The sequence below is a fragment of the Notolepis coatsorum genome, assembly GCF_963971535.1.
Source record: "Notolepis coatsorum genome assembly, chromosome: 7".
NCBI classification, from domain to species: domain Eukaryota; kingdom Metazoa; phylum Chordata; class Actinopteri; order Aulopiformes; family Paralepididae; genus Notolepis; species Notolepis coatsorum.
The window spans coordinates 152,753,863-152,768,332 of NC_140171.1; positions in this window are offsets into that span (position 1 = coordinate 152,753,863).

The window sequence follows — 14,470 nt, forward strand, 5'->3', positions numbered from 1 at the left end:
GCGAGCGGAAGCAATAGCACCCGAACGGTTGGAGCAGCCGTTAGCTTGATGCTATTCTGTTGAACGTGCTTTGATTTTAACATGTTTTACACTCTTGACCACGACGTCATCCTTGACAGGGGATGTTCGTCGACCCTGCCCTGAACCTGGACGGGGATTGCGTCAACAAAGAGGACTGTAGCGACTGGTTGGAGCGGCGACGCTGCCCGGATCGAACAACACAGGACGGCTGTGTTCTACGGTGTCTTGTGACTGCACTTCGCTGATCTGCGTTCCGGGTACGTACGGGGTTGGCCAGACCTCATAACACGTCTTCTGGTTTTACTTTGCTAAATGTATTGTGAATAACGGTGTTTTTTCCCAAAACGTGTGTTGTTGCAATGCATTTGGGATACGTTGCGGGTTATGTGTGAGCTGTTTTTGTCACTGGCAGTTAGCTTCTCCGTGCAGATCGTGATGTATTGATCTGGTTGTTGTGTGAGAAACATCATGGTGTTTATGTGTACCGTGTACTCACTACTAAGGCAACTAACCTATGAAGCTATGCTTGGTGACAAGTGAGTAAAAGAATGTTCTTTCTCAGACTGTAATGACAATGAACAGTGAGTTCACACATTAACAGGTTTTCCTGTTTTAACTGGCCGTATTGAGGGTAAAATAGGAGGATTGTGTTTTCCCCCCCGGTTCCCTGGGGACTTTATCACCTCCTATCAGACATGTTGTGCATTAATTGTGTCTTTTGTGTGGTAGGGATACGATGTAACTCTTAGCTTGATTGCTGAGGTTGTGCTAAATCTGCTGGAGAAACTTATTTCCTAAAGGGAAATTGGTTTGGTTGCTGTCATGTGTGCTTAGCAAGGCCTGTGGTCGATACTAATCAAGAATGATGTATTCTCTCATTGTGAAAAAAACGGCGTTCCTCTGTTGAGTGTTTTTGCCATTTTTTGTAGGTGATGATGGGTTGTGTGTGTCATGTGACCTACAACTGGGTTGTACTGGCCACAGAAGCACATGTGTATGTTGGACCGGGGTTCTTAGAGCCCTCTCTATTCTGTGTTTTTCCTTAGTAAAAATCAGATAGCAGGTTAGCTCATGCGCTGTGTGGAGCTGTGAAACGCTTCATAGAGCTGACTATTCTCTTTTTGTCGTTACGTCGTATCATGGGTGTGGGGTCGTAAAGGGGTGAACTGGTAACCTTTCCTCTCCCCATTGTTCTGTCGGTCAGGGGTACACCCCCTGTCCTTCAAGGTTCCCGTCACGTGGCGGTTCGGCACGTTACGGGGGGGGGGGGGGGGGGGGGGGGGGGGGGGAGGGAGTTCCTGGTCCCACGGCCTGGTATATTGGGCGTGTGCACCGCAGGAATTCCCCCGCCATAGAGTACGTCACCGTGCGCGTCTCTGTTGGTAGGACTTCCGTGTGCTGTTCAGGTCCATGTGATGGATCTGTTTTCAGGGGGGGTGGTCAGGGCTCCTCCTCACCAAGCGCCTGTTCAGGCCTTCTGTGAGTTCGGACTCCTTCTTCCATGTGAGGAAGCCTCCATCAGAGTACAGAGCCTTCCTCCTCAGATTGTCAAAGTGAGTGGACCCTCTAGAAGGGTCCTTTTCTATTGTATGTATATTCGATTCAATTCGTTTATTGAGTGTGTATGGGTTCAGTGCCTCTTCCCCGGAGGCCCTAAAACCAGTTTTTTTACATGGCTCAAGGTGCAATATATTCTTTTCAATCTGTACAGCTCGCGTGGGAAGTCTCTCTGGGGATCCCCGTCTCTTTCCTATGGGAGGGTGGTGGGATGTAAAAATGTGAACATTTTTTACCCCGGCTGTGTAGACTGGGATACTGAAGAAGTCCACTATTATCCCTGTACCCAAAAAATCCAAGCCTGCTTGCCTCAACGACTACCGCCCTGTAGCTCTCACCTCCATAGCCATGAAGTGCTTTGAGAAGCTAGTAAAGGGCTACATCTGCTCCTCCCTCCCCATCAACATGGACCCCCTGCAATTTGCATACCGCCCCAACAGGTCCACGGAGGACGCCATATCCCATGTGCTGCACACAGCAGCATCACACCTGGACAAGAGGCAGGGGAACTATGTGAGAATGCTATTCATCGACTACAGCTCGGCATTCAATACCATAGTCCCCTCCATACTCATAGCCAAGCTCAGGGACCTGGGCTTGGGCTATGACCTCTGCCAGTGGGTCTTGGACTTCCTGACTGGCAGACCCCAGGTGGTGAGAGCAGGCAACTGCACCTCCTCATCCATCACCCTCAACATAGGGGCCCCCCAGGGCTGTGTTCTGAGTCCCCTCCTCTACTCCCTGTACACACACGACTGTGTGGCTCAGCGGAGTAGCAATACAATCGTCAAATTTGCTGACGACACAGTGGTGGTGGGCCTGATCTCTGCCAACGACGAGAGGGCCTACCTGGAAGAGATCAAGGTCCTGGCGGGATGGTGCCAGGAAAACAGCCTCTCCCTGAACGTCAGCAAAACAAAGGAGATGATTGTGGACTTCAGGAGGTCGGGGGTCAAGGACTACAGCCCCCTCAGCATCGACGGGGCACCGGTTGAGAGAGTCAACAGCTTCAAGTACCTCGGAGCCTACATATCCGAGGACTTGACATGGACCATACACATTAACAGTGTGGTGAAGAAGGCACGACAACGCCTCTACTTCCTCAGGCGCCTAAGGAAGTTCCAAGTCAGCCAGAAGATCCTTAAGAACTTCTACTCATGTACAATAGAGAGCATCTTGACCGGCAACATCACCTCCTGGTTTGGGAATAGCACTGCAAAAGACCAAAGCAGACTACAAAGAGTGACACGTTCAGCCGAACGCACAATTGGAGGGGGGCTCCCCACCCTCCAGAACATTTACTACAAGCGTTGCAAGGGGAAGGCTAAGAGAATTATTAAGGACTCGAGCCACCCGAACAACTGCCTCTTTGAACTGCTGCCGTCAGGCAAGCGATACAGGAGTCTCAAGGCGAGCACAGAAAGACTCAGAAGTAGCTTCTATCCCCAGGCCATCAGGCTGCTAAACGAACAATGAATGAACACTACACAACAACAACCACCAAACACACATAGCACACACATCCACGCACACACTCACTTTAAACAAACACACTGTAGCACCCACTACACACACTTTATAGCACACACCCACTTTAAACAAACACACTGTAGCACCCACTCCCCACACTTTATATTTATGGATGAAGGATTGCACTACAACTCGTACACCTTACTGTAAATTGTACCTAAAATTGTACCTCATCCCATTTCTGCTTTGCACTAGATAGTACTGTACATTAGTACACTGCATAGTATTGTGTATATTATATGGTAACTCAGAACATTGTACATATGTCTATACCGAACAACTGTGACCTCATTTTCTTCTTCTAAATTCATGCTATATTATGTTATTATGTTGATACTATCTTGTCTAGCACAGTCTCTGGAGCGTAACAGTAAGAAGCATTTTGTATGAAAGTATTCTGTACTTCTGTATGACAACTATTAAAGAACTTGAACTTGAACTACATACTGTTGATGCTTCCTTCTTTCTATTCCAGAAGTGTTGTTAGGGAGTGTCACACCCCTCTTGTCGTTCCCCTGGGCGCCTTGGGGATTCAATGACAGGTCTAAATAGCCTGTTCATTGATGGGGGTGTGTCCCGACGCACGTATAGTGCTAGCTCGCTGTAAACAGGCGATTGACTGGCACGCCTTGGTTGCTTGTGGTTGAAACAGCGTTTTTATAAAGCAACTGAGATGGGGGTTTTTCCTCTTCCGACGACCACATCCCATGACCTGGGTGGGTTGTCGACGGATTCTCGTTCATGTCTGGGGGATGATGACGGGATGGATCTGAACATATGTAGTGGGGTCTCACGCCCTTGGGGTGGGCCACCAGGCGCGGTTCGTCCGAACGTCTGGGTGGCGCCTTCTTTTCATGTTAAGATCAACACGCATATCTGCCCTTCTCCTGGAGTAGGCATGTCGGCGTGGTTAGGGCACGGGACTGGTTCTGGTCACGCTGGTCCAGATCAGTTGAACCCGTTGTCCGCCGGGGATGCAGATCTGCTGTTCTGGTACCCTGAGGGACTTGGGCTTTTTTCAGGGGGAAAAATGCCAGGTCGGTCTGGGTGTCACAGGGTTAAGCGCTATGGAGACCCTGGTTGGGTATGTTTTTACTCAGCACTGTCGTCATGGCTTACAGCCATGCCATTCTGTACGCGCTCGATCTCGTCGGATCTCGGCCGCTACACAGGTTGGTCCTGGTTGGTACTTGGTTGGGAGACCGCCGGGGAATACCAGGTACGGTGTGCTTAGGGGCTGGTTCTCCATTATTTTTCGCTCCTCTCTCACGCATGGCGAAGAGGGGCCTGTGGGGGTGGTTTTTTGACCTCCTCTGGTGACCCTGTGCTTCCCGTACCGCCAGGCCCGGTCCGAAGTGATGTTTGCGACCCGTAGGCCTGGGTTAACCCTTTTTGGAAACTGAAACACTTGTACTGCGGTATAGCCGGTGTATACCCGCAGGTGTGTTTTGGAGTTTTTTCTTGAGGGGTTATAGGAACAACCACCGCATTGGGTAACACCGAGGTGGTTGATTCCCTGGTGTGTTGGAGCAGTGTCAACTCCCGGGTTCACCGTTTGAGGGTGCCCCTGCACGTTCATGACGTCTGCCAATCGTGTCAGCCTTCTCTGCCTCGACCCCTCTGGGTGGGGGTTGTTAAATGGAGGCTTGGTCATGCAACACCGCCAGCTTACGCTCCTTCCGCCGGGGCGGCTGTGTTCAGCTGTCCCCTCTGGCGCCTGTCTCGTCCGCAGTCTCCAGGCTAGGGTTAACAGCCTGTTGCCTGGTTTTTCCCCGGTGCGCTGCCTGCTTCCGTTGGTTGACCTTTTTTGTGTGCTTACGGCCATGCTGACTGCCTGTTCTGCAGGGTCAGTGTGCCAGGCGGTGTACTATTGGGGGGACGGGGCCCGCTCAGCTTACGGCCATACCGACCTGAACACGCCCGATCTCGTCCGATCTCGGAAGCTGGGCAGGTTCTGGCCTGGTTGGTTCCGCCTGGGAATACCAGGTGCAGTAACTGAGGGGCCTTTGTCCGAATACGCTGGCGATGTGGGGGGCGGGGCACTACGTGCCCACCTGGTGGGGTCTTGATGCTGGCATCATGGACTTCTCCGGGCCCCCATTCTAGGGAGTCCAGTCCTTTTGGTGGGTCTGGGTCTTCCTTCGTGCTCCGCTGCTACGGCCTTGCCACGGGGTTGGGTTTGCCCTTGACCCCGTGATTCTGGGGGCAGTAACGAGGTTGTTCCTCCGTTCGTTCCCGGGTGGCATGCGGGTCGTGCGTGTGTGTAGTCGTGGGGTCAAGCCACGGTCTGCTCACCCTGTGCGTTGAGTTGCTTGAGTGCCTCTTCGCACGGTCGGGTCCGTCGCCCTCCCGTGACGTCCCTAATAGGGGGGCTACCCTCCATTAGGGGGGGTCGGGGGGGCTCGGCCCTCCCTGTTCTGATGGTTTTGGGGGGCTGTCAGCGGGGTGTATTTGTCAGCCAAGTGGCTCCGCTTGGCCTCCCTTGTGCAGTAGTGATGCCAAGCTAAGCCACTAACGATACAGAACGTTAGGTTATGACTATAACCAAGTTCTGTTAGTTAGGGGCGATGCTTGGCATCAGACGGCCGCTGCAGCCCTTGTCCTCACCTTGTGGTGAAAGCTTGGGAAGGAGGAGAGCAGGTGACCACACACCTGCTTATGAAGGTAAGCTGATGAGGGGTGTGGTCAGACTAATACTGGTATTAGAGGTACATTTGTGGTTTATTCAGTACGCGTGCACGTACGCGAGATAGTGCAGTAGTGATGCCAAGCATCGCCCCTAACTAACAGAACTTGGTTATAGTCATAACCTAACGTTAAAATCATGTGAAAGGCTGGATCCCATCAGGCTGTATACAGTCATTGGTCCCCCCGATGTAGCATAAACCTGTGTGTGTGTGTGTGTGTGTGTGTGTGTGTGTGTGTGTGTGTGTGTGTGTGTGTGTGTGTGTGTGTGTGTGTGTGTGTGTGTGTGTGTGTGTGTGTGTGTGTGTGTGTGTGTGTGTGTGTGTGTGTGTGTGTGTGTGTGTGTGTGTGTGTGTGTGTGTGTGTGTGTGTGTGTGTGTGTGTGTGTGTGTGTGTGTGTGTGTGTGTGTGTGTGTGCGCTACCCATCCCAGTTAGGACAGCCGAATCCCGTCCAATCTTTCGCCGTCGACTAAAGACTCACTTCTTCAACCATTATCTGAAATGATAAAAAAAATAAAATCTAACCGTGACTAACCTTACTGTCATGCACTTGTCCTAATAAACTAACCTACACTGTAACACGCAACACTTGATGAACATTGTTACTCAGCTGATAGAGTTGTACCCTTCTTGCTGTCTTGTCGTTCAGAACTTGTAAGTCGCTTTGGATAAAAGCGTCAGCTAAATGACTAAATGTAAGTGTGTGTGTGTGGGCGCGCCTTGTAGAATTCCACACATAAGAAAGAAAGATACTGGGATGAATAAACAAAATAGGAAATAAAATGTAGAAATGCATGCAATACATAAATAAATATGAATCTCCATATATGAAATATAACATTTAGATAAGGTGCTACTGAGATGTTTTGGTGAGTTTTGTTTTTTTGTGGAAGTTGCCCTTCTTAAAAATGCATGAACATTCACTGATAATTGGTCTGTAGTGGAGTCTACAAGGTCTACATTGCCGGACCATGTAGAATCCGGACCTTGTAGACTGACATAATTCTGTGCATAGTTTAGTCTACACAGGCCATATTTCAAATAATCAAAATCTTACTTCATTCATCTTAAACATTCTTGATTTGGGGGATTGGTAGTTCCCATGAAATCTGAAGTTGTTCAAACGACAACAGCGATCCACCTTGAATTAAATCACACAGCCGAGTGAAACCTTGTTGGATGCGTCACAGTCACGAAAGGGGCTACTTAATTAATTAATCCAAGCCACTTTATTTATAGAGCACATTTAAAAACAACAAAGTTTACGAAAGTGCTGTACAAGTCCCACAACATAAGATAAAAAAGATTTTTATTTTTTTTTCTCTCGAAGCTTCGAATTCAAATCGAAGCTCGGCCCCGAAGCTTCGATTGCCAAAAAAAAGCTTCGAAGGTCAGCCCTACTTATCAATGACTTGTTTGCAGTCAACATTGTCGAAACGGATTGTTTTTTAATCGGTTCATTTCCGTTTTATACCATTTTGAAAAACGCTAGTTTTTTTTAAAGTTTCAGGAAAATATAAAGATTCTGTGATAAAGGCCCTTTACTGGAATATTCTGGAATACCCAAAATGTAATTTTTCGGTCTATTTATGAATCGTTTTTAAATAAACGCTAGATTATCGATAGTATATGTGTACTTATGCACGCTACAGAAGTGGGCTGAAAAATCGATTCTCTCATTTCCTGATCAGCACACACACACACACATAGGGCACACGTTGATATCTCTGTGAAAAAAGCTCTGATTATCCTAAGACTGGTAAAATAGATTCCTTACCTCAGATCAGATGTTCTCCAAAAAGATTATTCCAATTCCTGATCGCCATTCCAAATATCGATCGCGTTTATTGATCCAACGCTGGGTACTGGAAATATGTATTCTACGCTGTTCTGGGGCTCGGCAATGAATCCAATTGTCTCGGGTGACTTGTCTGAGAAGTAAAATGAGGAAGCAGGATTTCTTTCCCCCCATGTGTTTCATTCAATCCATTCCAAAGGGGTGCAGTACCACAGGGAGAGACAATAGGGGGCGGTATTTTCCCAATGGAGCTCAGAGAGAGTTTGCAGCACTAACGTGAGGCTAGATTGATGAAATATGAATTCAAATCGCTAATAAAGAAAAAACGAGATCTCTCGTCGTTGGCAATGAACGGTCGACATGAACAAACGAGTAATCTCGTTGTTGGCATTGAAAGTGTTAAGCTAATATCTGCATACTGAGCCGCTACTGTGGTTGTAGCCACCGCCCACAATCAACTGAACAGTGATTCGAGTAAGTTAGCATAACGTTAAAATGATGAGCAGGACATGTGCTGTTCCTGGCTGCCAACCAGCGAATACGTCCGTGCACTCGTTTCCTAATGATCGTGCTCCGGAAGCAATGGGCCAAGTTAGTTTTTTGGATTTTTGCAAAGACTGCATTGAGAATCAACGACTTTATAATGCTGGGGTGATTTCCTGGCTGTTGCTAAAGAAGGGAGCTAGCCTGTACCAAGTCTTCGGGGACCCGAAAGAAGGTATCGGACCCGAAAGAAGGTATCGAATCAGTAAGTCGTAATTAGTTAATTAGCAGTAGAACCTCGTTCATACATTCATTACCAAACGTCTACAACTATGATGCACTTCGGACTAGTGTCAGGAAAGGCAAGGAGAACGTGCGCATGAACAGACAGATTATTTGCGATAGTGGTAAAGGTTATTCCCTTTTCTAATTTGGCTAATATTTTCTGTCTGTGTCAATAGTGTATTAACGTTATGATTTTACTATAGTGTTTGCGGTGTTCCTCCGTGCTAGCGTATCTGCCATCTCTTAGCTAGGCTATAGTGCAGGTGGGTGTCATTGCGAGTATGGGCGGAGCCCAGCCAAAAATATCTTGTTCGTTGGAAGGGCAGAAAGTGGTGCACCAAAGTACTTGATTAAAAATACAAAACAATGAATTTTATTGAAAAACAACTTACAGATGTGTTCCATAGACTCTCAGGAATTGTGTAAAATTGCCCAAAAAGTGAACAAGTGGACCTTTAATAATAATGCAGGACCTGTCGCAGAGGTCTTTAATTGGCATGCAGACGACTCTCAATGTTAGCGGCACACAGCGGTTAGTTTAGCACACACACGCATGCATTTTTTTTTTTTTTTTTTTTCACAGTTTCTTTATTTTCCCTTTTCAACATGAAACAAGACAATACAATACAATAACAATACTAATAAACAAGACATCACAGGACAATAACAGTAATAATAATAATAATAATAATAACGACAATGACAAGATCATCAGTTAAATCAGAATAATGAAAAATAAAATAGTCATGTATAAATTAAATATATAAATTAATAAGTATATATATATATATATATACACATACATACACACATACATATATATACATATATACATGCATATACCCACATGTATGTACCATAAGGCGAGATTACTTGAGCACCCGTCATCTCCAGTATCGACAACCAAGGTCCCTACCCCGTGAGGACCCCAAATCCGGCGCCCCAGCGAGCCAGAGCATCATGCCTCTTTAACACTCCGACTCACCAAGACCCCGAATCAGGGGCCCCCACCAGTCCGAGACCGCGTCTTGTTTGCTTTTCTCATATTTTTATATTCAGAGTTAATGATATTGTTTACACTGTTCATTTTTTCTCATACGTATTTTTAAATAAACAATAATAAATAATAACAACAATGACATCAACAACATCATTGTTATACAACAGACAGGCCTCTTACGCGTCTGTTGTACAACTTCTTCCACTAGGGAAACCCACCTCCAAAAAATACACAACCGGGGATAGACATCCCAAGACCCCCGGCCCCCACCCCTCCCCCAACCAAACAGCAAAACCACCAATCGACACGGCCAGCGACAGCATGCGGATATATTCACATACCGCCACTAGCCGTATCAATCAATAGCCCCTCTGCTCAATCGAGAAAACAGCGGAGACCAAAGGTCCCGGAACATCCACCCCCGGCCGCGCTCCTCCAAGGTCAATCTCTCCAGTGGAAGAAGCTGGGATATCTGATCTTGAAACATCTCAAAAGTGGGCGAAGAGTCATTTTTCCAAAACAGGAGAATACATTTCTTGGCAAAGTATGTTATAACAATCAGCAGTCTATATTTTTTTGGATCCATCTGGATCTCTGGTAATTCATTAAGTAAATAGGCACATGGGGACAAGTCAAATTCCGTTTCTAATACAGATTTTGTAAATAAATGAATACAATTCCAGAATCGTTTTAGTTTATCACAGTGCCAAAACATGTGTAGAAATGTTCCTTCGTTAGTTTTACATCTAGGACAGTTTATTGAATTATCTCTAGACATTTTATGCATTTTTATTGGAGTTAAATACAATTTATGGATAAATATAAAATTTGCTTCTTTGATTTTGTTACTTGTAAATGGAAAGTGTATTCTATCACAAATATTTAGCCATGTATTTTCTGCAAATTTCATGGTTAGGTCTGTCTCCCAGATCCTCAACAAAGGCAAAAAAGATGAGTGACATTCTTTGGAGAAGATGTCATAAAATTCACTAATTTTACCTTTAATTGTGGTCGATGACATTAGTATTTCTTCTATTTCATGTAATTCTAGTCTTAGTTTATTTTCTCTTCTCAGTATGTGTATAATGTTTCTCATTTGTAAATATTTAAAGAAATCAGTATTTGGGATGGCATATTCTGTTCTTAAATCCATAAATGATTTTAACTGCATATTTGTATGAAACAGGTCTTTGAATTGACGTATCCCCAACTGAGCCCATTTGAGTATATTAATTGATCTTAGATGTTTATCTAGATCAGGATTGTGATAGATAGGAGAGTATATGGAGGTACAATTGGTGATACCCAGTTTTTTTTAGCAGTCCTTCCAAGCACATAGTGTGTTAAAAACAGTGAAGCAATTACCTATGTTTCTTATCTTTTTAAATTGTTTTATAAATATGAGAGAGTCCAATGGTAACGGGTCAACAAATTTAGCTTCTAACTGAAACCACTGTGAGTCCCGTCTTCCCAACGACCATGACAGTACATTTCTTAATTGGGCTGACCAAAAATAATGTTGGGAGGTTGGGGAGACCGAGACCTCCCATGGATTCTGGTTTCATAAGTGTCAATAACTTTATCCTAGGCATTTTGTTGCACCAAATACATTTTGAGATGGGTCTATTCATAGATTTAAAAAATTCTGTAGATAAGTAACATGGTAACATTTGAAAAAGGAAATTTAGTCTTGGAAGGACGTTCATTCTTATTACATTTATTCTTCCCAGCAAAGATAATGGGAGCGTGGACCATTTACACAAATCAGTTTTTATCTTTTCTATAAGAGGACAATAGTTTTCCCTGTACAAGTTCTCTAGTTGCGGTGTAATGTTTATTCCCAAATATTTAAACCCTTCTGGAGACCAATTAAAAGGATATGTTTTATACATCGTTTCGGTTGGGGTCATATGCAGGAGACAAGCATTTGATTTATTAAAGTTTAACTTATATCCAGAGTATTTTCCAAATTGTTCTATTTCGTTATATAAGTGTGATAAGGACTGTTCTGGGTCTTTTATGTATAAAATAATGTCATCTGCGTATAAGGATATTTTATGTTCCTCCTTATTCATTTTCAGTTCTTTAATGTGAATATTGTCTCGTACACATGACGCCAGCAATTCAATCACCATCGCGAAGAGTGAACTCGACAGTGGGCATCCTTGTCTTGTCCCTCTCGTTAGTGTGAAAAAATCAGAGGAAGCTCCATTGGTAATGACAGCTGCTTTAGGATTTTTATAGATTGCTTTAATCCAAGCGATAAAGTTTGGTCCCATATTAAGCTTGTCAAGTATAGAAAAAAGAAAGTTCCATTCAACCCTATCGAAGGCCTTCTCTGCGTCCAGTGATAGGAGCAGAGAAGGGCTCCGACTGGTGTCCAAATGGTTTATTACATTTAAAAGTCTCCTTATATTGTCAGCAGAATATCTCCCTTTTATGAAACCTGATTGGTCTGGATTAATCAATTTAGGCAAAATATCTTCTAGTCTTTTTGCTAATAATTTGGTTATAATCTTGTAATCGTGATCTAAAAGACTAATAGGTCTATATGATGAACAATTTAAAGGGTCTTTGCCACTTTTGTGCAATACTGTGATATGTGCTAGGTTCATTGATTGAGGGAGTATTCTATTGTGACAGAAATTATACATCATTGCCATAAAAATGGGATGAAGTTCAGTCCAAAATTCTTTATAAAATTCAGCAGAAAAACCATCTGGTCCTGGGCTTTTATTTATGGGCATTAACTTAATTGTGGCCAGAACCTCTTCTTTTGTAAATGATGAGTTAAGGTATTGCTGGTCTAATTCAGACAATTTTGACAATTTCTTATTTTGTAAGTACTGGTCCAGTTGTTCTTGTGAATGAGAACTTTGAGATTTGTAAAGTGTATTGTAGAATTCAAAGAAAGCTTGATTAATCTCTTTAGGTTGATATGTTATATTATCATTGAGATTAATTGCTTTAATAGTTCTTTCAGTTTGTTCTTTCTTTAATTGATGGGCCAGTAATTTACTTGGTTTATTGCCAAATTCGTAATGCTTTTGTCTAACGTAATTCATTTTTGTTGTAATTTCGTTTGAAATATTAAGGTTTAATTTGGCCCTGGCCACAATTAATTGTCTCCAATTGTCCTCTGTAGACGCTGTCTTATGAAGTGCTTCACATCTTATTACTTCTCTCTCAAGTTCTTGTGCTTGTGCTCTTTTTACTCGCTTTTTAAATGAACCATATGAAATTATTAGTCCTCTTAAAGTGGCTTTTGCAGCCTCCCAGATAATGTTAGGGTCAATGAGGGGGTCATTATTTTCCTTTATGTAGTTTGTAATCCATGTTCGCGTTTTTACTTTAAATTCTTCATCTTGGAGTAATGAATTATCAAATTTCCATTGTTTGGTGAACGAGTTGTTCCTATTAAACTGAATAGTCATGCATATTCTGGCATGATCTGATAAAATGATTGGGCTAATTTCACATTCCTTTATCATGTATATATATTTTGAGTAAATAAAGGCATAGTCTATTCTACTATATGAGTTATGTACATTTGAGAAGAAGCTGTAGTCTTTAATGCCTGGATGTAATTCACGCCAGACATCAATTAGGCCACTTTCTGCACATAACCCTTGAAGAACTTTTGAGGATTTGGAGCTATGGTTAGTTTGACTAGACTTATCCAATGCTGTCATTGTCAGATTAAAATCTCCCGCCATCACTCCAAAACCTTTACAGTTTTCATTGAACAGCAACACCATGTCAGACATAAATGTGGGTTCATCGGCATTGGGGGCATAAATGTTCAAAAAAGTAATGGATGTTCCCCAAATGCAGCCTGACACCAAGACAAACCGTCCGTTTGGGTCTGTAATTGTTTTTTCTACTGTAAATGGTATTGTTTTGTTAATCAAAATAGCCGTTCCCCTGCTATGACTTTTATATGATGAGAAATAGACCTGACCTACCCATTCTCTTTTTAACTTTGCGTGTTCAGTGTCTGACAAATATGTTTCTTGTAAAAAAGCCACATCTACTTTGTTTTCTTTTAGAAGGGATAACATTTTTTTCCTTTTAATAGGATTTCCCAAGCCTTTAATGTTCCACGAATTTATAATTATATCTGACATGGTAGTTGGTGCAATCTTTGAGGAGTATCTATGACTGTATACATTTGCCTCGAAAATATTGCCATTGCTTTTATTAATAAACATGACTAAAAAACAAAAACATAGAACACAAAACATACATAGAATACACATACATAGAATAAAAAACATACATGAAATACATCAACCCACCCCAGCCATGGTTTTCTGAACCACGACATTTACCCCCTTACTCCTAGTAGGCCATAGAGAAACAATAATGGAAAAAACAAAATAACTGAAAAAGAATAAAATCTTTCTTATATTGGCCCCTGGAGCTCTTGTCTTCAGTGTAATAACTTCCTTTTATTTATTTGTATTTCTCTTTACACCCCCTCCCCTCTTCACTTCCCCCCATGTTGTTAAATATGAGTTGGTCACCTGATATTACTGAATGGTGAGGGGTGTTTCTTATTAGGCAGACTTTTTTTTTTTTTTTTTTATACTGCTGATAGTTCTCCTCTCCACATACTTTTTACCATTCAGTCATTGTGACCTTCTAATGTTTGAGAGAAAAATATCAGTGCAAAACAGATGCATGTTAAATTCGTGCCATTCCTTGTACCCCCTCCCTCCCTTTTAGTCATGGTATCGTCCGTATGACGTCACACGTTGTTGCAGGAAGTACCGCTGCCAGACAGTAAATGTACACGTTGAGGAGAAAAGAAAGAACAGCCGATCGCGACTGTATTGGCAAATCAATACCCCTTCCTCTGGGGTTTCAAAGTCAAGTGATTTGTCCGTATTATAACAGTCATAATGAGGGGGTGCAAACAAACAAAAAAAACGTAAATGTCATCTTCTTACCTCCACCATGGGTAACGGTTTACGAGGCAAACCTCAGTCCAGCTCGTCGGCGAATGATTCTGCCTCTTTTGGATCGTCAAACAGGACAATTTTGTTTTTATGGAGGATTCGAAGCCGGTGAGGGTATGCAAATCCTCGAAACATGCCCTTTTCGATGA